The following is a 27,969-nucleotide window of genomic DNA, read 5'->3' as shown; positions in this document are numbered from 1 at the left end:
AAAATTTCATTGCATTTTATTTTTTAACTCATCTGCTGCCATCATTTTGTAATTGTCTGGAGCTGCTGAAGTGAGAAAGAGTAGGAAGGAGGTGGTTGACAAGAAAAGACAGCAGGCAATGCCCATGAGATTTTACAGTACACAAAAATACAGTGAAGAAATTCCTGTACCAGCTGTGTTGTATGAAGGGAAGTCAGTGGACACAGAGGCTGAGAGACACTCTTAGCTCTGCTAGCTTAGATTAGTCCCACCCAGCCCTTCCTTGTTTTATAATTGAATGAGTGACTGTCCTCCACAGCAGAGCTGGGCGGATATTTTTATAGGGTTTAGACCAGGATCCAAATCTCTGCAATGTAAATTTGCTGGTTCTTCCAGTGATTCCCCTCCTGGTGAAATCTCATTAAACATTTGAACTGGAAAATGGGAATTGTGGGGAAAAATGTTTGAGTGAGATTTATTTTCCCATGAGTATGAAGAAGACAATAAAGGCCTGGTCCTCTGTCAGGGAATACGGGGTGCTAAAACAGTCATTACTGAAAAGGGCCCCATGACTAGATGCATGACATCCAGTCAGGAGAATTCCAAAACATAGCACCAATCCAGTTAAAAGAACAAGAATGTTGTCAAAGGACACTTTTCAAGTAAATTAACTGCTACTGAAGGCTGCACCATCCCATGCACACTAAATTTGGCAATCCCACTGGCCCATTCACAGAATTGTTTTCCAAAATATTTAAGTGTCTTCCTAAAATTGTTTATCCTAAGGATTATGTTGCAAGACTCTTCGGTTGTCTGAAGAACAGTGATTCTCCAGGCCCACATCTGGTGGGAGATTATTTTGGATATTAATTTCCAAGTATAAGCCATCAAACAAACTTTCCAAGATATTTCATCAGCTGACCTCCACATATCTCTCATGTTAGGATGCCTGCATAGTTTTATCCTAGGGCCACAGTTTGCCTCAGGTAATCTAGTTGCCTTTAATAGGACTGCTTTTATTCCAGCAGACCCTGCACTAAAAGGAAACTTGTCTCCACATCTGACATGAGATATAATTATTTTTGTCTGAGTGAAAATGTACTGGCAAAATGCTAGGTAGAGCAAGGCTCTAACTCATGCAGGTTTAATGAAAAAAATACCCTGTAGGGTGCCATGCTGCTGCTTTCCTTCAGTTCCGGGGGTCTCTGCTTTCATGATTTCAGAAAAAGCAAGGAAACTTATACTGTGTAGGAACATTGATTGGTATCATTTTTTTTTTTTTTCTATTATGCATAAGAGCTGCTGACATGTGCAAAAACATTTTACTAGGTGTGATCAGGAGGAAGTAAATTGTGCCTGCCCTCCAGCACAGTCCACCAAATTCTTCCAATAACAAAACCAGTAAGTTAGTCACAGAATTTTCTAACTCAATCTCATTGTTCATGTACTGCTTTTCCAGCAAAATGTTGCCATTGAAATTGAGAGTTTACATGTTGCTCATTTGAGGCAGGTGTTTCTAACTGTCAAGAATACTCTAATTATTATTTTTCTAATTAAATTAGGTTTTTAAAAAAGGTTAACCATGACATTTTAATAGCTTCAGCTCATATTGATATTCTGAGGACACACTTCAGCTCAGCCACTTGTGACTGAAAATGATGTTTTTCCAATTAAGAAATCTCTTTTTAAGGGCTTCTCCTAAATGACATCTATTTTACAAGGGGATGTGGACTAGAATATAATTTGTCTCCCTAGCTGCAAAATCTCATAGTTAAAAATCTCATAGGTAGCCCTTTCAAATTGTTTTGGTTACAAAATTTTAACCTTCATGATACAAATTGTTTACAGTGTCCAACAGGCAAAAATAAAGAATAAAAAAAATTATTATGAACAGTTAGTTGTTGTCAATCCAAGCACATTTCTTTCTAATGCATCAGGGAAAATCCTTAAGAAATCCAGAGAAAATTTATAGACATGCCAGAGTAATTAAGCAGGGTATCTGAGACTTCAAATACTCCACAAGGTAAGTGCAGGCTGCTGGAATACAGTTATAGTTCCTTTCATTTTGACTTTACAAATTGTACATGGGGTCCCCTACAGGGATTTGCACTTTATTCTCTTCTGTATTGCCCAAGCAAAGAAAAAAAGACAGGAACTATCCCAGGTGGCCTACAGATAAACACATTTCAAAACTGTATGGATAGAGCCAGGTGAAGGGGTTAAAGTTGGAAGAAGGAATCTGTAGGGCAGTGACTTGGTATTTCTTCAGCATGTTTAGTGAATTCCTATCAAGTACAAGGAAATAAAAAGGAAAGAATAAAACATTTAATGACTGGGAAGACAATATGGCCCTTTGGTGACAGCAGTTAGCTTCTTAACACAGAATGGAAATTGGATTGTGATTGTCCAAGAGGACCCTTGAACATGAGGACAAGTCATTTATCCTTGTTGAAAGAGAGAGGAAGTATTGGAGAAAAGTAGAGCAGATAATGATGCCCACAAGTATTATACCAAACACAAAAAAGATCTTGTGGCTTTATTTCATTCTTTTCTTGATAATTGGTAGCCATTATCAGGCCAAAAATATACTGATGATTTCATAGAAATTTTGAATGGTCAAAATCAGAAAAAAGCATTTTGTTTGCATTTAATGTTTGAAGGTATGTTTTGCTGTTTTAATTTGGAGGTACACCTTGAAGACAGTTACCATTACTGAAAGCTGGTGGGATGAATGCTACGACAGGAATGTGGCTACCAATGGTTGCAGGCTGGCCAGAAGGCACAGACAAGGCAGGAGGGGCAGGGGGGTTGCCCTCTACATCAAGAAATGGTTGCCATCTGTCAGTTAGGAAATGGATATTGTATTTACATGAGTTTTTCTTACATTTTAAAAGGTTTTAAATAACAAATTTTCCATATTGATATATTCAGTGACACTACTGTACTCTGGAAGGAAATATTTTGAGAGATATTAACTAGGACTGGAAATAACAGCTCAAAATTTTATTTTGTTGTATCTCTGCGTGATTTGATTTTGTACCACTACTCAAACTGTGATTTAGTAGAAAGGAAAGAGAATGGATGACAGGACAAAAGAGAAAGAAATGCTGTCCAAAAGTCTCCATTAACCTAAAAATCATAAAATTGTAAGAATCATGATGAGTTAGTTGTTAGCTGACTTTGGAATCAGCAGTGCCTGGAACTGATTATTTCTGGCTCTGTCAAAAGGTCTAGCTGCAGTGAACTAAATTACTATAGATGGTTTCAAGGGATAAGGAAAGATAAATGAGCCAAACAAAAAAGCCTGCAGGAAATTAAATGAAAATACAGATTTTGTGTTCTAACACAATATCACTGCTAAAACTGAGTGCAAAGGAAATAATGAATTCATTAGAACAAGCACATGGGCATTAAATGTTATTGCATCTGAATAATTTCAGACATATTTTTCCTCCATAGAGTAAGACGAGGTGGTGACACCATACATACAAACTTCCATCCTGTTTCAATTTGGAGGCATATTTAATCTCATTTTTGCTAATCAGACAAGATTCAAGCACATCAAAATGTAAAGACAGTCAGGCAATGATCTCTGAATTATGTTGTTCTTTATTACTTTTTGAAATAAAGTATTTTTATTTGCTTTTCCTAGCTTGTGCTATGTAGCAGGAAATCTCTGTGTACATATTTCTGTGAAGGATCAAAATAATTTTGTTGAAAATGAAAATATTGACAATGAATGACATAAATTGATAATCCAAGACAATATATGCATAAAAAGAGTATTAGGAATAAAAGAACTACAAGCTCATAATAAGCTGCTAAAATGAAGAAGAATACATGAAGCAGGGCATGTAAAGCGTATTATCTAACCATCTGGTATAAAATCCTCAGTAAAAGAGTTGGAGGTCAAAGTACCTGATGTAACTAAGCCTCCTGTAAACTGGCAGTATGACATGAAGGGTGAGAAGAGAGATTGCTGACACCCATGTCTCAATTTAAAAAAGCTTTTACTTGCTGATTTTCGTAATAGACACATTTAGTACATTATAAACTCCTTCTAGAACTCACTGTTCAGTCTAGTAGGCAGTTAGGCACCCCAGTCTAAAGATAATGTAATCATTAACTTGCTCATTATTGGGGAAGTTTTTATTGGTCATAAAAACATATATAAACCTATCTATGAACTTTGCACCCTTCTAACTCATTTTATTGTATTTGCTGTGCCCCTGTGGCTGAAGGGATAAGTGAGGATTTAACCGGAGTTGGCCCTGAGGATCTATGGAGCTGGCTCCGTTTCCTTTGCCCACCTGACTTTTGCACACAGCTGTTTCCACTGTGCAGAGGATAAAGAATAAAGGAAGTTACATGAGATAGGATGGATAAATGGATAAATATCTCCTCTTTCATAATTTTAAATAATATGTAACAAACAGATATATCAACCCAGTAAAGTGGGGTTGTTTTTTTTTTTTTCTTTCTCTTTCCTGGTTGTTGGATTAAAGAATTGAGAAGTTGGGATCCAGTCCAGGACTTTGGACAAGATGACCCAGAAGTCCCCTTCAACTCCAGCAGCTCAGGGAGTCTGGCTTTCCTTAGCAGTGAAGAATGTCATCTTTGTGTTATAGTCTCAGAAAGTGAGATAACAGAAAGAGAAAATGGCATTACTGGGAGTCATGTCTGGTGTGCCAACTCTGATTTTCTTCAGGTGATGCTGGTACAGGAGTATCCCAGTATCCAGTATGCCATACAGGAGTATGCCTGGGAGTCTTGTAGCCCTCATCTGCACCTCTTCAACATCTCTTGCCAGCTGGATAGAGCTGAAATAGATTGAGGAGAGAGCAGATAATCTCACGTAATAAATATATGATGAGAAATATATCCTGTGTCAGAAAAGATTTTGGAATATGGGAGATGTGGAGGAAGAGAAGGAAAATACAAATGAAGGGAATTATAAGCAAATTCCCCCCAGAGTTTCAGCACACTTTAAGAGTAGTTCTTCAATTTCTTTCAAAAACTATGCCTTTACACAGCCGTGATTTAAAGAGCAAAATAGGCACAATTTTTTTTTTTATTTTAAGTATGACAAAAAGTAAAATTAATTGTGTAAATATGCCACAGGCACTCTATACCTTCTACCAGGCATAAAGTGGTCTCCTGCATTCAACACTTTTAACATACATCTGTTTTTCTGTGAGCAATTGAGGAAAGTAGTGATTAGGACCTGTTGGTGAAATTCTGAGGATGATAAATGATGATCACTAATTATGATGGGTCTTTCCATGAGAAGAACTATTAACGCTGAGTTCATTCTAGTTCCAGCAAAGGAAATCCAGCTCCCTCTATCAAAAAGTCATCTGCTAATTTCCTCTATCAGGGGTCTGTTCCGTCCGCCAGAGTATGTATGAGTGAGTTTTTCTGACCCTTGACATTGCTCAGTTGATTAACTGGAAAACAAAAGTGGGGGATGGACAACTAAATGTCTAATTAGCTTAACCTCAGCAATTTAGAGCAAGTCTATTTGCAGCACATTTAGCTTATACCAGATGTTCTCAAGGATGTTTATTTGAACATGATGAGCAACTGACTACACCATTCACTTTTCTGTGAAGTTTTTCCTCATGTTACCAGATATATTTCAGCATTTTCATGGTTCCCATTGTGGCGTTGAGAGTAAGAGAATCTTACAAATAAATACTTCTTTAGTTTTGTGGGCTGATTTCCCCCCATTATTTTCATTTTTCTCAGACCTTTTGTTAAACTGAAGTAGATTAAGTAAATGGAGGTGTTTGGCACAGTTTTAAGTTTGCAATTTGTAAATAAAATTGTGCGTTCCTTTGCTTTAAATAAGCAGCAACTAAGGACACAAAAGCCTAAATATAATAGACATCTTTCAATGAATTAAAGTCCATCTGAGATGAAATTTATCTAAATCTAGGAATTATAGCAGCTGAAGAAAAATTACTGGGGATTAGCTTTTTGGAAGAGTGAAACATTTTCATGTGCAGAAGAAGAAGGAATTTTAGTATTACTAGAAGAAGAAGAGGAAGAAGAAGTAATTTTAGTATTAATAGAATAGTATTTTAGCAAAACTAGACTGCCTGTAGCACTGAGCAGTAATATTAGCCAGCCTTTAACTACCTAAAAAGCTGACATTCCTGTGCAGAAAGGCTATCTTAAGATATTACTTTGTTGAAACTCTCTGATTCTCCATTGCTGTTATGAGAAGAGGCCACTGGCAGGGCATGTTCCAGTCATTTTCTGTCAGAGCTGGTGGCAGACCATACCCACAGCTTGCTGCTGGGGTCAGAGTTGGATTGAATCCTAATTGTAGAATCATTGAGTCATTTAGGTTGGAAAAGACCTTGAAGATAATCAAGTCCAACCACTAATGCAGTGCTGCCAAGCCCACCACTAGACCATGTCTCCCAGTGCCAAGTCTGCACATCTTTTAAAAACCTCCAGCGATTGGGACTAAACAATTTCCCTGGGCAGCCTGTTCCAGTGCTTGACAGTCTTTTCTGTGGAGGAATTTTTCTTGACGTGCAATCTAACCCTCCCCCTGAACACTTGACTCATTTCTTCTCATCTTGTTGCTTGTTATTTGGGAGAAAAGAACTGGCTACAACCCATCTGGCTACAACCTCCTTTCAGGTAGTTGTGAAGACCAATAAGGTTCACCCCTGATCTGCCTCCTTTTCTCCAGACTAAACAGCCCCATCTCCCTCAACTTCTCCCCATATGAGTCACTCTCCAGACCTTTCACCAGCTCCATTGCTCTTCTGTGGACATACTACAGCATCTCAATATCTTTCTTGCAGTGAGGAGTCCAGAACCAAACACAGGATTTGAGGCGCAACCTCAGCAGTGCTGAGGCAGAAGTGCTTCCCTGAACTTCAGGCTTTGTGTTTTCCTGGCAGGTAGACAAGTTCTTTCCCAGCACTAGCGCAAATGGGGACTCAAGAGTGGGTCACATCTGGCATCTTTGGTCACTTCTACAGCCAGCACATAATCACAACCTTTTTTGTGGTGTGGGGAAAATTCTTTTGCTCTGTTAGAGACTTGGCTCCCTGACACATCTCAATTGTTGCACCTTCCCCATTGCTAAGGAAGCCTTTGCAAAACACTTCAAAGGCAGCTGATGTGTATTCTGAAGTGGAGGAGCCCTGGACATGCTCATCCACTTGATGACGGGACCTCACCGGTATGAGAATAGAGTACCTGAGCATGAATAGGTGTCTGAGAAAGTTTGGGGCTGTGAGGAAGGCTCAATAATGGAGCCAAAGAAAACACTTTGACTTTGGCCTTGGGATTTCCTTCAAAGGCAGTGTAGACTTACCCTGTCTTCCTGGAGACCTGTATATAATTCTTGAGAACAAATATCCTCAAAGTCTGTTTGATTGATGGTTGCTGCTTTAAAGTGTTGCAGAAAAGTATGTATCTTATCCCTACAATTTAACAAGGTCATAACTGTGCTGTAATCTCAGGGGATTGCCAAAAATGAAAGGAATGAGAACATACTTATTAGATTTGCTAATGACACTAATCTGCAAGGGACTGAGAGTATGTTGGAAGACAGGATTGGAATTTAAAGTGATCTTGACAAATTGAAGGTATGGTCTGAAATAAATAGGATGCTATTCACTGGGGATAGATATAAGGAACTGCATTTAGGCAGGAATAATCAGCTGCACAAATAAGAGGAGAGCAACTATTTCAGTAGCAGATCTTTGTATGATGTTAGCTTTATGGATCACAAACTGAGTAAAAGCCAACAATACTTTCCCTGGCTGCCAAAGAAACCCAAACCCAGATATTCTGCAGTGAATAAAGTAAACTCCAGACTGTGGGGATGTGCAAAATTTTACTTCTTCTTTCTTTGAGACCAGCTATGCCACAGCTGGACTGCTCTATCCCACTGGAGTATTGTCTCAGTCTAGTAAAATGTTTGTATGAGACTACAGATGATTCAAAAGGATTCAAATGCTGGATGGTCTAGAATACATTACTTAAGAAAAAAATTGGTTAAATTAGCTGGGCTTAGTCTTCACATATTGCAAAAATTGCTGTGTGGACGTATCAAAATATTTGTGATGGGTAATTAAGAAAGTAATGTGTGGTGTGTGGTTTCATTTGACTTGATCTGCAGCTGCAACAGGTAATGTTGGTAAATGTATTTTTGCAACAAAAAGATTTTAAACCACTGAGTTAGACACTGGAAATGCTTTGTTAAGATCTAAGGCAGACACTGATGTTCAGCCTCAATTTGGGGACATCATTAAGGACAGGTTAGATAAATATCTGTCAGGAATGACACGGTGACAGAAATAGCTGGTATTTGTTCACGTACAGAGGTATTTGGAAGGTGTCATGAGGCCTCTTCAAGTTTCATCATGAGCTGTGCATTTTGGAGATGAAGGCAGGAAAAGTGCTCAGAGAGAAGGGCAACTAGGCTGCTTGTACTTGACATTGCTGAACATTATATTGCTTTTGGAGGGATTTCTTTCCTGCTTTATTTACAGTTGTAGTTTCTTCTGCATCTTCTCTCTTTCCCTAAGTCTATTTTCCTTGACATTTTCATCATTTCCACCTATTCCTTCTTTCTTCCCTTTTTCTCCCCTCCCTCAATATACGAGAGCAAATTAGGTTGTCCCTCAGATGAGAATAAATTCAAACTGATGACTTCTCTGCTGCTGTAGTGGGTATTGTATTGACCCTCACCTTGACCCCTCTGTACTGGCTCTTGAGGGATGCTTCATTGTGCTGTTCAGTGTGTTCCTAGCTCAGTGTTTGAGGAGATATGCAAATACTTTTGCTGTGCAGGCAAATCAATTGGAGATTGATTGTAGATAAACCATTTTGACCTCATGCAGAATTTATCTGAATATTCAATTACAAACTACTGTCATTGTTAATAAAGCAGTACATACACTTTGGGAAGACACAGGCTGAAGAACAACAGTGTGCAGCTGCACACATGCAGTCTATTTTGCCCAAGATTGAATTTTGCACAGAAAAAAATCAGGGTTGAGTGGCCCACAAAATTGAGACCAAACCCTTATTAGACAAATTCAGAGGTTAGCACACCGTGCACAATCATGGTCTTTCTTCAAAAGACACACCTTCCCCTACACTGTCAAACACGAAGACAGCACATCATTCAGTTAGTGCAGGCATCCTGAATCAATTTAGAGCTTTAACACTTAATTATGTGTGGCCCTGGGCAAATTCTTTCTTCACTTTGACCTTTCCAAACTTCTGTTTCTCTTATTTATGCTGCAAACCCTTTGATTTTGACAAAGCCCTGTATTATATGCTTACACTGCATCCATTTTAATGGAATCTCAACAATATCAGACCTCCTATGTATAACTCTGATTGTAATGATGGAATTTCACACCTTTTGCCAGCTTATTAATTATGGGGAAATACAGTATTTTTCAAAGGCAATAAATATTTACAGAGAACATTTTTCATAGAACATTTCTCTACAGCTGCTCTTTTGGGCTGATATTTAGGATGCAGGAATTTTAGTGAACTCACGGAATGACCATTCATTTAGTGATGCAACTGATACATAGATTAAATATATACTGGTGGCTTATGCACTTAGTATTATTTATGTATGTATTCTTTTTCAAAGAAAAATCCCATTTGACACAGCCTTAATTATGATGATTCAAATCTCTGGTTTTGCTAGCAATTCTACTTCAAGCTGTATTTGCAGAAAATGCCACCTACAGCACCGGGGATTGTAGCCAGAAACAATATACTCAATCTTCATTTTATCTTTCAGCACTGAGTCCTTTTTAAATTATTCAGCTGTGCAAACTGTAGGCAAGGAAAGCTAAACCAACACCTGCCCTCTTGAGAAATAAACGCCAAACCCTCTAGGTAGGGATATAGCTGACATTTATCCAGATGGTGCATGGTAGCTCAAGATATTTCTTTTATTTATCTGCTTATGAAAAAAATAGAGCACGGTGATTCCAGTGGGGAAGATTCAATTAATACGAAAAAATAATTTAATATACATTAATTTATATTAAAGTGTGTAATATCAGTATGTATAAACAAGTGGGTGCCCTGAATGAATCCTCCTTGAATAAGAAAAATAGATAAGGAAAATACCAAGGCAGCAGCCAAGACAGACAATCAGAAGTGGGATGCATTATTTAAACATACTAGTTGTGAATATGTGCTGCACAGTGAGCTAATTAGATTTCAGTGTTGAGCAACACTTCTCTTTTTCATAAACTTCCCACTCCACTAACTACAGTGAGGAAAAAAACCCCAAATAATTGCAATTAGGCTTCAAATTAATTTATTTTTTTTTAAAATTGGAATATTTTAGATTAATTTATTACTGCACAGACAATGAGGTAAGCCTTTGTTTGAAGGGCTGGTGAATCTAACCGGTCACTTAGAGGACTCTTCCCTCCACCTCTGTGTCCAGGGCAGATGTTAAATGAGAACTAATAGATGAGGTTTTTACTCTGCTAATATTCAGGAATTTTTTTCCAGTATACCTGTGTTTGGAGTTCAACTCCAGGTCTTGTTTCACAGTGTCCTTCATTGCTGGCATAGACATCAGCATGTTTATACTGCTTTAATAGGCAGAATGAAAATGTGACTTGGAAGCCATTTCAGTGGCTTGGAAGCCACTGAAAAAATCAATGCAAAAATAATCTAAAATTGTGGGAAGACTGGGATTATATAGATATTCAAAAAGCTATCAAGAGCTTCTTGTGTGCATGGGTAGGGCATGAGGATATAAATACATTCATATATCTTCTCTGCACTTTGCTTTTCTTTTTGCCACCGTGAATTTTTTTTTCTGGTGAAGTGCAATTTGCAGGTGTTTGCTGAAATGAACCCTGGTAGTGACCTACATATTACAGAGCCCTTTTCCCTGATAGCTGACTCAGGTTATCATCAGCACAGTGTCTCAACTGATGCATAGCCTTTGATGAAGACAGAGCAGTCTAGTCTGCAGTGTTATTAGTGTTACTGGTAACACAGATGATAACACTACACTGCTTGACATTTACAAGTGAAACAAAGTATTATGTCCTTCATTCATGACTATGAGGACAGTGAGACTTAAACGGAAATATAGAATGCAGTCAAAAATGGTTTAGATGCCAGTGTAGAGAAATTACATTCTATCTTGTACAGAAACCTGTAAAATGCATAAATGCTGATCCACTTTGACCTGAAACTGCAATCTTTGCAATTAATAAACCTATTTATCCAGGTGTCTAGAGATTCTGGTCATGGTTAGTAAACAACTGCTTAAAGCTTTGGCATTTGGGGAAGGTATACAGACACTAGTACCCTGAACCAAACATCTGACCTTTAAAATAGGTAACTATCTGTTCTGGCAAACAGATCTAGAAAACTAATGGTTTGTTCATACATATTAAGATTGTTAGAGATGAGGAAATAACGATAAAACAAAACCACACAGCCTGTTTCAACTTCATGAAGCATAGGTTTTAGAATTTTCTCTCCTCCCAATGGATATCCAAAATGAAGACTTGGACATCAGGTGGGCTATCCATTTTTTAGGGGAAAGGGAAAGAAATAGGGGGTTAAGACTTGATTCATCTGACCTAGTCTAGATGCTTACTTTGGGACTAGATGAATCATGCTGTAGGAATGCTTCTGGGGTGAGATGAATTGAAGTCTCAGTGTTCTTGCCCAGAACTCCAAGGATGTGTTTTTGTCAAGATGTATGAAGCTAGATGCTTATGACACAGGCTTTGAGGGATGAAACAGCTAGTTACAAGAGACATAATGTATGGATTTAAAAAAAATTAAAAATTGATGGCAAGTAAAGCTATCAGCCACACACTAAATGCACAAAAACTCTCATCTAAGACCTTTGAGCTGAATGCTCAATAGCTGGATTTGAGTTTCTGAGTTGTTTGTGTTTGGTTTTGAAAGTATTTTGGGTTGGACTTTGCTTTAACTTCTGATGTCTAGTCCTGTCCTATTTCCAGCTGAACTCAAAGGTTAGCTAGCTGAGCATCTTAAGACTATCTATCAAAGCTGATTACCAAAGTTTCAGGAATAGTCATTTTTGCTGTCTCTGGTCTCAGTTTGAAGCATTTCAATTGACTTCTTGAGGACAAGAGGTCCAACAGCTTTGTCATGCAAACCCTGATATAATCAGGCTTTTCTGACAATAATAGAGAAATTTTAAATTTGCATATTGTCGGAACCCAGGACATCTCTCTGGATATCCTGGATGGCTCGAGCCCCTGCTAGGGGGCTCAGAGACCTTGGCACAGAGTCCAAGACACCTGTGACTTTGATTTTAACCCATGGAGCAAATTACCACCTTTTTATGAAGAACTACAAGTCAAGAAAGTTTAAGCAGAATGGTAGTTAGTTTATCACAGGGTGAAAAGTAGAATTTTGGGGTTTTAAGAATGGGGGTTCAGGAGGCAAGATGGAGGGATTTGAGTGTGTCTTGTCCTTCTTTCTCCTTCTTCCTAGCCTCCATCTTCTGGGTGATGTTGGCACTTTTGGATTGGTTTAAGGTAGGAACACACTGTCTAACATAGGGTGTAGGTACTGAGAAATAACTGTAAATAAAGTAGTTTGTAGTATAAAATGTTGGCACCAGCTGAAGGGTGGTCAGTGTGCCTCTGACTGACCTGCTGAATGAATCTCGGCAGGCCAGAGGAAGAATGTTATAGACAAGCAGAAAATAAACAACCTTAAAAACCACAGCCAAGGAATCTTGACTCTTTCTTCAACTGCTGGGCAGGGAAAAGAGACATTTGACGTGTATCGGGGTCATTCTGACCAGCAGAGATTCCGAGAACACATCTCTGTATAGGTAGGAGCACAAAACCTGATGATAATACTAAATGATTGCTTATGTGGAGTGCATTATCTTGAAGGCAGCTGATGAATGGTGATGTACACAAAAGCATAAATATGAGAATGCAATACATAACCAAATATAGATCAGCAGGAGGATATGCATTTTCTGTAATTTGGTAGAGTATTGTAACTGCTGCCAAGTACATACTAACTAATCCTGGTCTACCTCTCATACAACTGATGGAGCTGTGACAAGTTGCTTGGTATGAATAATTGTTTACAAGAGACAGCTCGATTACTTTTTTGTTTTAACTCATTTTGAGCCTCGCTCAAAACTTGAAGCTGGAGACTGGAAACACTGCAGTGCCTGCCATCTGTTTTAACTGGGCAAAAAATTCAGATTCCTCTATATTTTTTAAAGTAATTTTGATAAATGGAAATGATGGAAATGTGTTACACTGCAAAACTTTACCTATTTAAACCATATGTTGCTTCTTTAGTAGATCTTCCTCTCCTGCATTTGTTCTGCCCTTTTGAACTATTGGCAAGACATTGTCATTTTTTCAGTCTTCTGGAATTTCATAGAAAATCCAGAATTCAGTAGGTGTTAAGATAAGTGAGCCAGAGAGTTTATCAAATGGTGATTTTTAGGAATTAGAAGCATATTTCCCCAGCCTGATATTTTAAATATTATTACATGCAGTAGCTGTTTAATGTCTTTTGTCACAAATAGGCTAGAAAGTACTTCATCATACAAGAATCATCCTTTTGTAATCTCACTTTATTTAAAATACAGCATGGAATTATTTCATAAACATTTCTGCTCCTGTACTATTGTGAATAAATCTACCATCTCTGTTGACCAATGAGCCTGTGCCATTTATACAATTTCCATTTCTTTCAAAATAGACTTTAGACATGATTTTTTATTGGTCTCAGCCCTGCCATCCAAAAAGCCTTCTGTCACCTTTAGCTTCCCTTATCAGTTTTTTTTAAAACCATCTGCTATGTACTGTTTGCTACCTATTTTATTTCCGAATTAGTGATATTTTTGTTTTCATTTTAGAGAAGTTAAAAGCGGTGCAGCAGAAACATCCCTACTATTAATCAAGGCATGCAAAGTGCTTCAGATTCCCAAGACATTTTGCAGTGCACTACAGAAAAAACAATAAGTTTTGGGAGTAGGCAACTCCTCTGTGGGAAGAAAAACACGGTATGGGATCACAATCCATTGAAAGGATTTCACTAAGTCAGGCTTTGCATTCTGTTTTGCACCAATTATATGTGATATTTACAATAAGCTATTTGCTGAATTTCCTTCAGTGGCAGGAAAATAGTGTATGAACCAAGGGCAGACACACTGCATTTGATTTTGGAAAGACTTCTGGGATTCTCCACGTCAGTGTGTCCCATGCTAGCTAAAGGAACATAGTGACTTCTTATCTAGAGGAATCTAGATCAAGAACTAGAAATTGAATTTGAAAAGAATACTGAAAGAGTGTTTATCAATTGGTCACTGTCAGAACAGAAGGATTTATAGAGTAGTACTTATTTCTAACCCTTTTCCTGTTCAATGGTTTTGTTAATAAATGGGATGATGGAGTGCAGAGTATGGTTATCTAATTTGCAGATGGAGCCAAGCTAGCAATGAATATACTGAGAATGGTACAACAATCTAAATGGATCTTGACAAATTGGAGACATAATCTGAAAATAATCAGATGCCTCTCAATAGGTACATGTACATTAAGCAGTCATTGTCTGTTTTGTAGACAGGATGGATAAAAGTAATTTAAACAGCAGTTCTATAGGAAAGGACACAGGGGCTAAAACTGGCCATAACTGTAGATAGGCTCAACATGATTCAAGAATGTCATACTGATGAAAAACAGTCCAGAGCTCTTTGGGATCAAATGAAATTTATTACCTCAAGTGTAGCCTGCAAGACATGAAGAAATTTTTCCTATTGATTCAGCATTTAAAGGCTTCACTCAGAGCAATTTTCCAATTATAGGTGGACCAGTTGGAGTGAATTCAGTAGAGAAAAATGGGAAGGTTCAGTAGACTAAAAATGTGATCTATGAAAAATGATTGTACAAATTGGGCTATGTAACCTGGAAAGGAAAGGATGGCTGGAACCAAACAACCTTCAAATACATAAAAGGTGTTGGCAAAGAGAGGGAATAATCCATTCTTCCATGTTCTGTGCCTGAAAGTAATGGGTATAAACTACAGCTTAATTGGTAGGAAAGTGAAGCACTGCAATAAATTGCCAAGAGAATTGGTGGAATCTCCATCTTTTAAAGTCCTTAAGAACCAACTAGTGGAACACCTGTCAGAAATGACACTGGTATAATTGTTCTTTCTGGAGCAAAGCAATAATAGACTTAATGACATCTCAAGGTTTCCCTTCAGTCTTGTGTCTCTAGAGAATTATTGTATGTAAAATACATCACAATGGGGGGATGTGAAAAATGCCACAGTTCTGATATAGGAATGGAAGTTAACAAAGACACAAGAACTAGAAAATCAAGTGTACTAGCTTTAATTGTGTGAGATAAATTTATATTAAAATATACTAAAATTCCTGGTCCTCATTTTTAAATGCTGATTAATTCTTAGGGATCACAGCTGATCCCTTCATAAGATGAAATATAAAATGTGAAAGTATTTATGGTATTTAATACCATAAAATCTCCTCTAGTTATAAAATTACTAGAAATCAAAGTCCTGCCATTTGTTGTCAAGTATTTAAATATACTATATGATGTAATATTTTAACAGATTTGAAAACAATCCACAACACATACTGTGAATTTGATTAAATTAAGCAAAAATGACTAGTATACTTTATATGATAGAGTGATTACAGACTATTTTTCCCCAATGATAATATGCAGTGAAAAAAAAAACAAGGCAGAGTTTATCCCTCAATATCAACTTAGCTCAAAGAGGATCCTGCTTTGCATAAGTTGAAGCAGTAAAATGAAAAACAGAGGTCTTTACTTTGAGGGAATAATCATGGAAATCAGCAGAGTTTTCTTAAATAAAAGGATAGAACGGTAAAGTTTGAAGAGTTCAGTCTTGTGTGCTTTGGTGTTTACAAGAATAAATGGAAATAAACCAGAAAACAATTTGTAAGTAGTATAGATGGCTGTGAAAGAAGCTTGTTCCATACTTGGGCAGTCATGAGATAAAAAAGTCAATCAATCTGACTGGGTGAAGAATAGCTAATTCAAAGCAAGCAGAAGCACAAGGACAGGTTTCATTAAAATCAAGGTAGTGGAGCAGAGAAACAAAGCCTGATGGAATGGATACAGAGCAGGGTTGTCCACATGGACTTGTGTTTTCTGATAAGAAGAAAAGACAGTTTTCTTAGTGAAACCTGAGTTACTTTGCAGAAACAGAAACATTTTCACTCAGGAAAAGCAAACAAACAAATAAACAAACTCCTCTGTAAATTCAAAGCATTTGACGATCAAACTCTTCAACAAATGTCAAGATTTGGCAGCAGAAATACGATCACTTTTCAGTGATGTGTTAAGAAATTATTTAGAATTTCTGTTTCCCACACAGAAAAAAACCTCACTTTTTCCTGTTAATTTAAAGCAAAAAAACAAACAAACAAAAAAAAAAACCAAAAAAAAAACCAAAACAAAAACAACGAAAAAAAAACAGTGAAGATATAGAAGATTAGTTTTCAAGCTTAGAATGGAACAATCTGTAGGTATGTAGCTTGAGCTCTACAGCACAGGCTGTATTACTAAATAAACAAATTCTTGTTTAACTACAGTGGCTCTCGCGGTAAAACACCAAAATTTTAATTAAAAGTCATCAGTGATAGGTCAAAACCCAATCCTTGCAATCATTCCTAAATTAATAATTCATTTAAAACAAAGATAACATTTTATTATTGATTTGTACTCCCTCCCTTCAGCTTCCAGCTATTTTATCTTGTGATATATTTGTCTGATGGGCTGATAGTCTCCCTATGATTCTGTTACTGTAGTGCACGTGAGTAGCTGCACAGTACAATCAAGTTGCCCGTGAGCCTTCTCTATGCTTAGTTGAAATGGATTGATCCATTGCAGTCTATAAAAACAGGCCAAGTTTTTCAATATTTAATGCTTCTCTTTGGCTGTTGGAACTCTCACTCAATTATTGCTACCCAAACTGCATTTCTCTAGATATTACACACCTATGTTCTTTGGGTTTAGATGTACTACTACATGTTTCCGAGAAGAATCAGGAATGTTTTTTACTACTACACTCCTAGTAAAGGCTCAATTAACTGGTGAATGTCACCAGAAGATTTTATTCTCATACAGATCCCTTCTAAAATGTGAAAATGCACTTTCTCTGATTCCTAACTATTGCATAATCCCAGATAGAAATGCAGAAGCCATGTTTTGTGGTGTTAGGTACTGCAAAATGTATATTCTCACAGCTCAAAAGACTGCATGTCTGGGTGTCCAGTGGGTATTCAGCAGATATCATGGAAATGTCCTTAGCTTCAGCCATGCTAGGGTGATAGAAAATTCAAGTATTTTTCTGTGAAATCCCTGGTAGACGGTTCAATTACAGAAACAGAACAGCCATACATCCCTGCTTAATCTGAGGCCAAATTTTTTCCTTTCTACTTTGTTTCCGGCAATCAGTGTGACCTGGCCACATGACAAGGGTCTTTCATTTTGTACACTCCCAACATTTTAAGGAAACTTCTATGGGGTAATTATACATAATCAGCCTTGCTTTGAGTAGCTGATCATTTCACATCTTAATTGATCATTCAGGCACTGATGGCTTCGGCATGACCTTAATGTGACTTGCTAATGACTAGCTCCAAATAAATCTCTCCTTGAACTCTTTCTAGCTGAGTAGCCTTGTCTTTCAGTTCTGCATAAAGCCTTTTCACTTGATGAATCTACAGGACTCAGAAAACCTGTCTTCTGTCAGTCATGCCTTCCATAACTGTATGAGTGCATACGGCTCAATACTGGCTGTTGTTTGCAAGCCAAAAATGACAGCGCGTAATCACATAGGGGTGTTAATGGGCACAAAGGAGATCAGTCATCAATCATCACTTGGACACTGTGTGATTTTACATTTAGCTTTATTAAATGTGCTGTCTGTGCCTAGCTTCCGGGCATTAAAATTACATGGGGTTAAGGACGTGTTCTCTTATTTGGCCTTCCATCAGTCTTTGTGACTATTGGAAATGTTGTCTGTAATGACTTCGGTTTTTTCCAAGTCATTGATTAAAAAATGTGACCTGTCCTAGGGCCATAGGTTCCTTGGGGAACTGCATTAGTAACTTGTCTATTTGGTGATGGTTCCCCAGCTGCATGCTGAGAGACAGCCCATCAATGAATGTGGCCTGGATCTGGACATAGATATGGATAGCCCAGTCCAAATGTTAGACCCTTGCTGAAGTTAAACTGTGGTTACAGTCTTCTGAGGCCAATAAGCTTTGAAAGATGTGCCCTAATGGCTCCAAACTTCTGGGGAATTGATGCTCAGTCAACAATCCCCTCTGCTAATAATTTACCAGGCAACAACAATACTTCAGTTACAGCTATTGACACACTGCCATGTCAATCCTCCAGTGCCTCACCAGCTATCATGATTTATTTGTGATTGATGAAGCAGTGAAAGAAGATGCTAGAGCGCTACTGCTGAAAGATTGCTGAATTTGATTAATTTCAGCATGGAATGTGTTTGTTTTCCCATGTGATGGCAATGAAAAAAAGGCATACATATCAAGCCTACAACAATATTTCTTCTGACTGATACCCCTTGAGGTGTTTTTGAACCCCAGGATATGGAGATGGGGTAAATACTTGTGAAAATGGTGGGAAAATGAGATATGACTCCATGGTTTACAACAGAGCTATAGTAGCCATGGATGACATGTAAAATATTGGGAATGATCCTGAAAAGTGTGCAAATTAAATAACATGAATATAGTGATTCATCTGAGCAAGACACCTGATGAAGTGAGGGGACTACTTCTGTTAGCCACATTAAACATTTTTGGGATCAATCATCTGACGTATAAGTGTGAAAGAGATTAATATGTTTGGTTTATTATGTTTGGTAAGAATTTCTTATTTAATAATGATATGAGAGCTTGCATTTTAGATGGTAGATTTCAGTAGAAAATAGCTAAATATTCCAGCTATCCTTTGAAGCTAAAGACATGTTGACATTTTAGGGCTATCAGAATGTTCTTCATGTATTTAGGGATCTTTTCTGGGAGCAAAGCTTAAAAAAGGCTTAAACCCTCATTTTGGGTGACCTGATTAAATGATTAATTGCACCAAGTGATTCTTTTAAATAGAAGGAATGGAAATCAAGCAAAACCTTTTCTGTTTATATAGTTATTTACATTCATATGAGTACATGTAACCTCAGCAATACTGCGGCTGAAGTTATTTGACAAAGGACAGCGGTGAAAAGGCATAAGCCAGCTCTCTAAACCCTTTCAAGTTCCTCACTCCTGGCACTTTAAACACAAACAGACAATACCTGCATCCTTTCACGTTGAGTAACCTGTTTCAGTGTTTTATACATTTACATCACAAACTTATTAATAGGCTCTTATTGCTGTTGACAACCCATACCCAAAAGATAAAAAAAACAGAGTGAAGATTGCTACTGGAAACATGGTGTGTGATTGGATAATTAAAGAGCACATATGCTTCAGGACAAAATAATTTTGAGCCAACAGTCATAAATATGGAATTTCCTTGGTTTCCTGCTAGATAACATCTGTTGTAAACCATATTTACTGTTTTTTTTGTGGTTTTGTCAGCAATTCCTCAAAATGTACCATTTTATCTTGAGGATGATTGACTGGGCCTAGAATGCTTATTTTAGTGGTAAATGTGCTGCACAGAACACGCAATTTAGTTCATATGTATGACAGATACATCAAATGCCTTTTGAGATCATGATAAAAAGATCTAATAAAAAATACTTTATCAGTCAGATCGTGCCTTTGAATTCAATTTAATGTCAAATTTGACTGAAGGCGGTAGTAGAGAATTCAGAAAAGCATGTCTTAAAACCTGTTGCAGGGTTACTGTCCCCTGTTGTTCAGCCAAACTGTGCCCTATCCCTCTGCCTTTGAGCTCAGTTGTGGTCGCCAACCTTGGCTTCATTTCTTCTTTTCTGCAAGAGTGGTGGAGTTTTCTGATACAAAGTACTTACTCCTCAAAAGTCAAACTTCAGCCTACAATTCTGCTCTCCTCTTAGCATATTTCAAATATTAGCTTTGCTTTCCATATGCGGTAACACCTAGCTGAAGTAAGCACTCAGTTCTCATTACCAGATACTAGTTATATACTTTGAGTTTATGGTATTAGTTGCTGTGCTTTAAGTAAAACTGTATTTCCTAGAAGGAGCCCCTCCTTGGTCCATAGTAACATTAGTTTGGGTAGAGGAACAGAGAAAAATGTTTCAAAGAACAAAGTGTAAAGCCTTAAAAACATGTTTCCAAACAGTCTAAAATTTGATTTCTGCATACACATATATATATCTTACAAAAATACTGGAAGGAGTACTACAGTCCTTTTATCTGTCCCATTAGGCATGGCACTTTTGATTTATGGTACTTAGGGATGTATTTGATTTTTAATGTTGCATTTATTAAGCTAGTGAACAGTGTACTCCAGATGGGTTTTTGTACACTCAATTTACATCTGCACACTTTAAATCCCATCCTGGTAATTAGGAATGGATAGTCAGGTCTAAGGTACTAAAATTGCTCTGAGTGCTATTCTACCCTGAATGGTTTTCTGCATGTTTAAGTGTTTCACTAGTCAAGATCTGAGGGAGACAGCACCTAACTTTGATCTTAGTGTCAGCAAAAACATATTGCTGTCTGTGGCATTTGTAGGAACAAATGATAAAATGGTGGTTTCTGTAAAAATACAACCAGTGTCCCCCTGAGTTTGCAGTCCAAAATGAGAGAATAAGGAGAAGTATAAGAATATAGAAGGGTTGGATGGATTAATGGGTGTTTTTATTTGGCAGGATTTGTTAAATTATCAGAGTACAAAAAACAAGAGCAAGACATGACTTTGGACAAAAAAGAATGAAGGGAATGACATTTTTGGTAAATAGAAGGAAGGTGAGATGGAGAGGGTATCTGGCACCACTACTTTATGCAAACAGCCAGTGAGAAGAAAATCTGATGAAATTTATCACCAGAGTTTTAACCACGTTTTTGCAAGAGTCTTCTAACTGTAAATCAGAGGTGTAAGTTTCTGATTTCTGAGTTCCTAAGTAAAAAAAAAGGGCTAATATGCAAAATGAGTAAATAAAATTTTTATCTTATTTTTTGTTTGAATGGCAATCTCTGAGTACCCCAGAACTTGGTCTACAATGAGGTCATGTAAATTTATGTGTTGGGGCACAAGCAGAGACACTTCAGTATCTGAAGTTGTATGTGTGCAAGCATCACTTTAGTTTAAAAAAGCAGTTTGTATCAGTAGCTCCTGCAGACTAGAAAATTTTCTGCTTGTATATCTACTCTCAGTTCAATTAAACTCAAATGGTGTTTGTGCAGATAGGTGACTTTTATTTTTATAATTTTTATAGGTGACTTTTATTTTATTATAATTTTTTTTTGCAATACAGCCTGCAGTCACACATTTTGCAATAACCTCTGCAAATGTACGGTTCAACAAAAGGTTGTTTTGCACTTTTGTTACTTCCAAAATTATATCAGAGGGTTTTGGATTACTTGTTCCAAATTTTTATCAGTTATGAACTTAATTCAGTTGAAAGAATCAATTAAGCTTATAAGCAGAGGTCTCCTATAGCTTCCTGAAAGTGAAAATCATAGGATCATAGAATCATTAGAGTGGATTGGGTTGGAAGGGACTTTAAAGATCATCTAGCTCCAAGGATGCCACACACTAGATCAGGTTGCTAAGAGCCCCAAAATCTTTTAAAAAGAATGCTGAAATGTCTTATAATAGATTTTATGCAGAGGCAGAAACATTTGGTCTCTAATGAAATAACTTACCAGCATAGAGTGCTGATTCATGTTCATGCCTCTGTAATATCATCTGATTAGAATTACTGAGAATTGTATTAATCAACTTGTCCTTTCTGCAATTAATTACACCTAGGAAAAGTGTATGTAAAATGCTGTTATTCAGATTTGATAATGTTTTATCTCCATATTTTCTACTGTTTAGAAGACTACTTGAAGTATAGGACCATGTTTGGTCCCTGGATGTTTAGAAGAGGTCTCAGAGGGTCATACTAGGGTAGCCAACACTGCAAGGAAAAGAGAGATTTTGTGCTTTCTCTGGTCTCTCCAAGGAAGAATTCATGCCAATTTATTTTTTGAGAAGTAGCAGATGGGCACCTGTTTTTTGTCTTCTTCCAACACCAAACAATAAATGCACTTTACAATCAGGGGAAGCACATACCTTCAGCATGGTTTTTACTGAAATTTTAAAGGTGGCACTGACGGAGCCGCTGGGTGAAATCACAGTATGTGTTTCCTACGTAAGCTGAGTTGATATTGTATACAAATACTGCATACAATGCTTTTCAGCCAGCTCTTTCTGATTCTTAGGAAACGGAAGGCCTTAGTGGAGAAGGCCATCCAGTTTCTGTGAAGTGAGATGCTTGATTTAGCTATATACTTAGCACAACCCCTTAAGTTGCTTGTCGTGATTTGGGGGGCAGGGCAGCGCCGGCAGCATGGCACAGCCTGCTGGGCTATGCCTTATTGCCCTAACAAGCCTCACAAACTTTCATTAATGTTACACGGAGCAGTGGATACAAAGCTGCTGTGGAAGGTCTGTCAGTGACTGTACGCACCTTGGGGCTAGTGGTGTGTAAAACAAACTCTCTCTAAAGGAGCCAGTCTCATTTGAAGTACTGTTCCAAACTCTCCAAATGCACTATGAAAAGTGTGTGTGTTTACGGGACTAGCTACTTCAGTGCTAGAGCCTTTCAATGTCAGAGGGCAGGGACTGCAAGGAAGAGGTCATGGTTTGCCTGTATGGGTGATTTTTTAATTTAAGCTCTTGTGTCTGTACAGGATTTTTAATGCAGAGTACAGCGGGCAGGGCTTTATAAAAATGGGAAATGAAAAGTCTCCAAATCACTTGTTCAATGGCAACAAATGTCACTTTCCTAATAGTGCAAATGTTCTATTAGGATGTACAAATTTGCAAATACTGAGCAAACATCATAAAATGGAGGAACTCTAGTGCATTGAACACATGGCTAGGGATGTATTTTGCTATTGGTCCAGGAGAAACAAGCACACAGGTGCTGCTTGCATCAGTTTTGCTCTTGTGGCTACACAGAAATGCTTGGCTTTTGAAAGGCACCAGCCTGTTTTTGCACACGAAACATCAAAAGCCTCCACAACCCACTGGATCTGCGGCTGTGGGAAGGAGCTATGGCTGGACATTCTTGCATGTGTCCTACAACTCTCAATACAGGGAGTCTCTCTAGATTCATTTGAGGCAGATGAGACTTCAGAGGAATGTGGTGGTGAGGAAAATGAGTCTAAATTCCAGAGAATATCTGTTTACATAACAACATCTGTCTGTGTTCTCCATTTGCTAATCCTGAGCATTCCTGACCACAGCAAGACTGAGCTCTGCTATAGCCTTCTCTTTTAAGCCTCTGACTTAATTTCCATACCATCCACTTTCAGTCTTGGGACAGTCATGTTTATGCCATATTTTGGCAGGAGCACACCAGTGCTGTAAATTACCTCATCCACATCTGTGCCCTTCTATACCAAGCGCTTCTTGCAGATATGTCTGCTCCATGTCATTATGCATCACACACAACCTGAGTGAGTTTTTAGTAGACAAGGCCTGCTGCTCTCATGCCACTTTGTGTGCCACGAAACATGCTGGACGGCTATGTTGCTTCCCTCTTGCTGCTTGTGAGATGCACAGACTGTGAACAGGATTGAGAAAACAGATTATAACCTTCCTGTGCAACCGGTACCAGGCTGGGTACTGTGGAGGATGGAGGGACAGGTGTCTTTTCTGTCTCCTCATTTGATCCTTGAACCAGAAGCACTGCTGAGAGAAGTGCTTCCAAACATATAACGTACCACATTATACCATAGTGGTTACACCCAGTTGGGATCATGGCTGTATTCCTTCTGTTTTCCAAGGACTTTCAGGACTGAAGAACAGAGATCAGCACCTTGCCATGATGATTTCACCATCCTCAGCACTTGAGGAAACCAGCAGTAAGTTCCTCTGGGAAGCTGGGATTTACTGTTTAGGTAGATCAGGAAGAATCTCAGGTCCCAGCATTTTCACTCTCTCTCTCCCAGTCACCAGCAGGGACTGGCTATCTCAGAGGGACGAATCTGGGGAATCTTAGGTCAGGAATAAAACATCATTATTGTAGCTACAAGCACACTCATGGTCATGTGTAGCAACTCCAAGGGACACTGATAATGTGAGTTAATGAATACAGCCCATCACAGTGCCAGAGAGCCCTTAATCTTCCTTGGGATTGCAGTTTGATGCACTGACACCTGCACTTTATTGTCTCTTGTCTGGATTAACAGAAATTTGAGGTGCAAAAGAAAAGCATTTAAAGACAGGTACAGGTAACAAAATCCTTCCTAGATGCATAATTGACTTAGTTTAGGAAATTGTCAGCTTAGTCCCCAGTTTTTAGGGCTAACCTCTAGTAAATCAGCTTCAGAATACCTCTCCTCTGTCCCTTTGTGGGCCATGGTTCCCTTTATGGCAGATGAGGTTTGCCTCCTTGCTCTTATCTCTCCTCATTAAAACTTCCTTCCTCTTCTCACTTGGATTTATATCTCTCTGACCTAAACCTCCTTTCCCTTCTCACTCTCTAGAGCTGGATTTAAAGAATACAAACATCTGTAAGCAGATCAAATGTCCCTTGCCTTGCCTTGCTTTGTCTTGCCTTTGCCTTGCTTTGCCTTGCCTTGCCTTGACCCTCCCCTTTCCCCTTCCCCTTCCCCTTCCCCTTCCCCTTCCCTTCTCCATTATCTTCTTTTGAGTCTTCCTACACGGCATATTCCAGTTAATTCTTCTCTTATACTTTTTATGTTTTATAATAGTGAAATATGATGAAACATTGAACTACATAGAATTCATTGTCCTGAGCTGTCTTTAAATGTCATTTTTGTGTATAGATTAATGAATCTCTATTACCAATAATAATGCAAACTAGGGCTCTGATGCCTAATTTCACCCTGGCCAGCAACTAAGTCCCACACAGCTGCTCACTCATTCCCCTGGGCAGGATGAGAGAGAGAATTGGGAGGGTAAAAGGAAGAAGTCTTTTGGGTTGAGATAAAAGCAGTTTAATCAGTATAAAGCAAAAGCTGCTCACACAAGTAAAGCACGACAGAGAATTCATTCACTGCTTCCCATGGGCTGGCAGATGTTTGACACTCTCCAGGAAATCAGGTCCCCATCACATATAATGGTGACTTGTGAAGACAAATGCCATCACCCTAAATGTCCCCTCTTTTCATTATTCTCACACACCTTTATAGGCTAAGCATGATGCCAAATAGTCTGGGACATTCTGTGTTCAATTCAGGTCCCCGCTTGTGCCCTCTTCAATCTCTTGTGCACCCCCAGCTTCTGTGGTGGTGGTAAGGTGGTGTGGGGTAAGAGCTGAAAAGGCCTTGATGCTGCTCAGCAATTGGTAAAACATCCTTGTGTTATCAACACATTTTCCAGTAAAAATCCAAAACATAGTTCATGCTACTATGAAGAAAATTCACTCTACCTCAGTGAAAACCAGCACAGGCTGCAAAATTATTTGTCCAGGTCATTGGTGCCTCTATTACAGTCTTCAAGTGCTAGGGAGCAGGATGGCACAAACAGATTCCCAACTCTCTTTGAAGGACAGAACTTTCCCCCCTTGTTGTTGGCCATGGATCTTGTAGAGAGAGTGAGAAGCAGGGAGCATTGCACTGTGAATGTGTGAAATGTAGGGCTCCATGGGAGACAAAAGTGCTATAAAATCCTCTTGTGCTTCTCCTTCTCAGCTTGCAGGAATTTGACAAGTTTAGTCACTAATGAGCAGAAGGAGTAGATTCCTATCAGAGGATAAAGGCAGTGTATACCTGTGCTGAGAGTACCCTGTATGCTCAGTAAGGTCATTGGACCTGAGGACTCCATATATTCCCTTCTTGCTGTGCCCTAAGGCATCCTCAGTCATCTCCAGAACACAGAAGTTATGACGCTTGTCACAAGGGCTATTATTATTTAAAACCAGGTGTGCAACTGTGCTTAGAAAAATCAGTTCTGACTTTATTTGAAAAGCCTCTTGCTATGAGAATTCATCAGCTATCTTGAGCAGTGATGAGTTTACAACTACTGTCAAAGCTAGCAGGGTCTTGCAGGGCTGGTAAGGATTTCTGAGTACTGGGTCTTTTTGCTTGGAATATAGTGTATACATTCAAATTCCCTCTGTCTGTTTAAGGAGAAGATCAATAGTTCTTACAAACTCTTTATATTTTTTACTTCAAAATATGGTTAAAAAAAGTTACACTTAGCTGGACTGTATCTCCTTGCATCTAGGCAATGGCATTTCAATATTTATATAATTCCTGCTTTGGAGTACTACCAGTACACTAACAGAAAAACAGAACTGAAAAATGCAAACAAAAGGAACTGGATTTATTCTGTTTCTTCCTAAATTGATGGTCAAATTCTTAACCATTAAACTACTTAATATTATTGTGAAAACTAAAATTAATGCCTCTCGTTTCAATACAGAGGTAATCTCCCAAATAATATCTAGTTACTGGAACCTTGCAATATTGCCTATTAAAGCTTTCATGATGCAAAAAGAAAAGCAGAATATATTCTTAGTGATGACTTGGGTGAATTAAAATAAAATCAATTTCAGTGCATCAATTTATATTATCCATTTCCTTCTAAAGGCTTATCCAAAGACTTTTAGCCTGAATAAGCCTAGGAAGGCCATGTACTTGGCTGTGACATACTCTAGCAACAGAATTGCAGCAAGTGCCCAACATCCTATTCTCAGGAGAAAAATGGCCTGGCTAAAAGAATAATTACTATGCTAAATATTACTATTCTTCCTGCTCTCTGGAAACAGAGCTTCAAAATGATTGGTGTGTAAAAGGTGCCTGCATATTAGAAGACAGAGTTGAAAAACTGGTGATAGGTAGGCTTCATGTTCAGAATGTAGTGTCAAAAGACATTAAAATATTGCAAATTGAAATGCTTACCTAACACTCTGTCTTTTACATTATGAAGAGCCATAGTACGTTAGTCAGCTTTGCAGGGAATTACAAACTTGATTTAAAAGTTACACAATTCATCAGTACATAATAAGGTTGAAAAGTCAAAATATAAATTCTTTTTTCCTTCCCATTTTACTAGGAACTCCCTACATGGAGAGTTTTCCTTCCCAAAATTTCCAGTTAATTTTCTTTAGGGTTAAATATTTTCCTCACATTTATATGTGAGCTAGAAGGAACCTTCTCTGTGGAGTTTAAAGAATTTAGAGCCTTGCTATTGCTTTGTTATGACTCAGCTGAGATGGATGAAAACGATGTCAGAATTACTCATGATGATAGTTAAAGCTCAGCCTGAGGAGAAGTCAGGCATACACAGCTGTAGATGGCTAGTTCATTTGCCCAGGATCACCAAATCTCACAATGTTTGTGGACAGCTAACAGGTTATAGTTTGATATGTGGAGCACCAGTCCTAGCACAGAAGAGTGTATTCAGCTGAACTGCCTGGCTCTGACATACAGTTAAGGTGGGCATCACTGCAGGGGCAACAGAATCTACATCCTTGGGAAAAAGAGCAAGTCTTTTCCTTATAAATGCCTTTAAATTCCAGGTTGTCTGGAGTCACACAGACGTTTACTAATTAAGCCCCATATGACACATTATTTTATTTATTGTAGCAATATATTAACATTTCTATTATTTATTGAAGCCCATCTGTAACTAGGCATGTCTCCATGACAAAACCCCTCTTGCAATATGCTGCTAACAATTAGAAACAAGCCTTCCAATATGTTAGAGGCAACCCTTACCTATGGTGTTTCATGCTGTTGAAAAGAACAGCTGGAATGTGGATTAAATCATGCCAAAAATGATCCATGCAACTATTTTTGAA

At 38.1% G+C, this 27,969-nt stretch overlaps 1 long non-coding RNA gene across 1 annotated transcript; it reads right to left on the bottom strand.

The window, feature by feature from the left end:
* Nucleotides 1-3,572: 3,572 nt before the first annotated feature.
* Nucleotides 3,573-24,761, bottom strand: LOC132342038 (uncharacterized). Its single transcript, XR_009490376.1, has 3 exons — nt 23,921-24,761; nt 23,570-23,760; nt 3,573-4,799 (listed from the first exon to the last, which is right to left on the bottom strand). It is a non-coding gene; the product is annotated as an uncharacterized LOC132342038 (long non-coding RNA).
* Nucleotides 24,762-27,969: the final 3,208 nt, after the last annotated feature.

This window comes from Haemorhous mexicanus, chromosome Z (assembly GCF_027477595.1).
Source record: "Haemorhous mexicanus isolate bHaeMex1 chromosome Z, bHaeMex1.pri, whole genome shotgun sequence".
Classification (NCBI taxonomy): Eukaryota; Metazoa; Chordata; class Aves; order Passeriformes; family Fringillidae; genus Haemorhous; species Haemorhous mexicanus.
The sequence above is the reverse complement of the archived record's forward strand: the minus strand, read 5'-3'. Positions and strand labels throughout refer to the sequence as shown.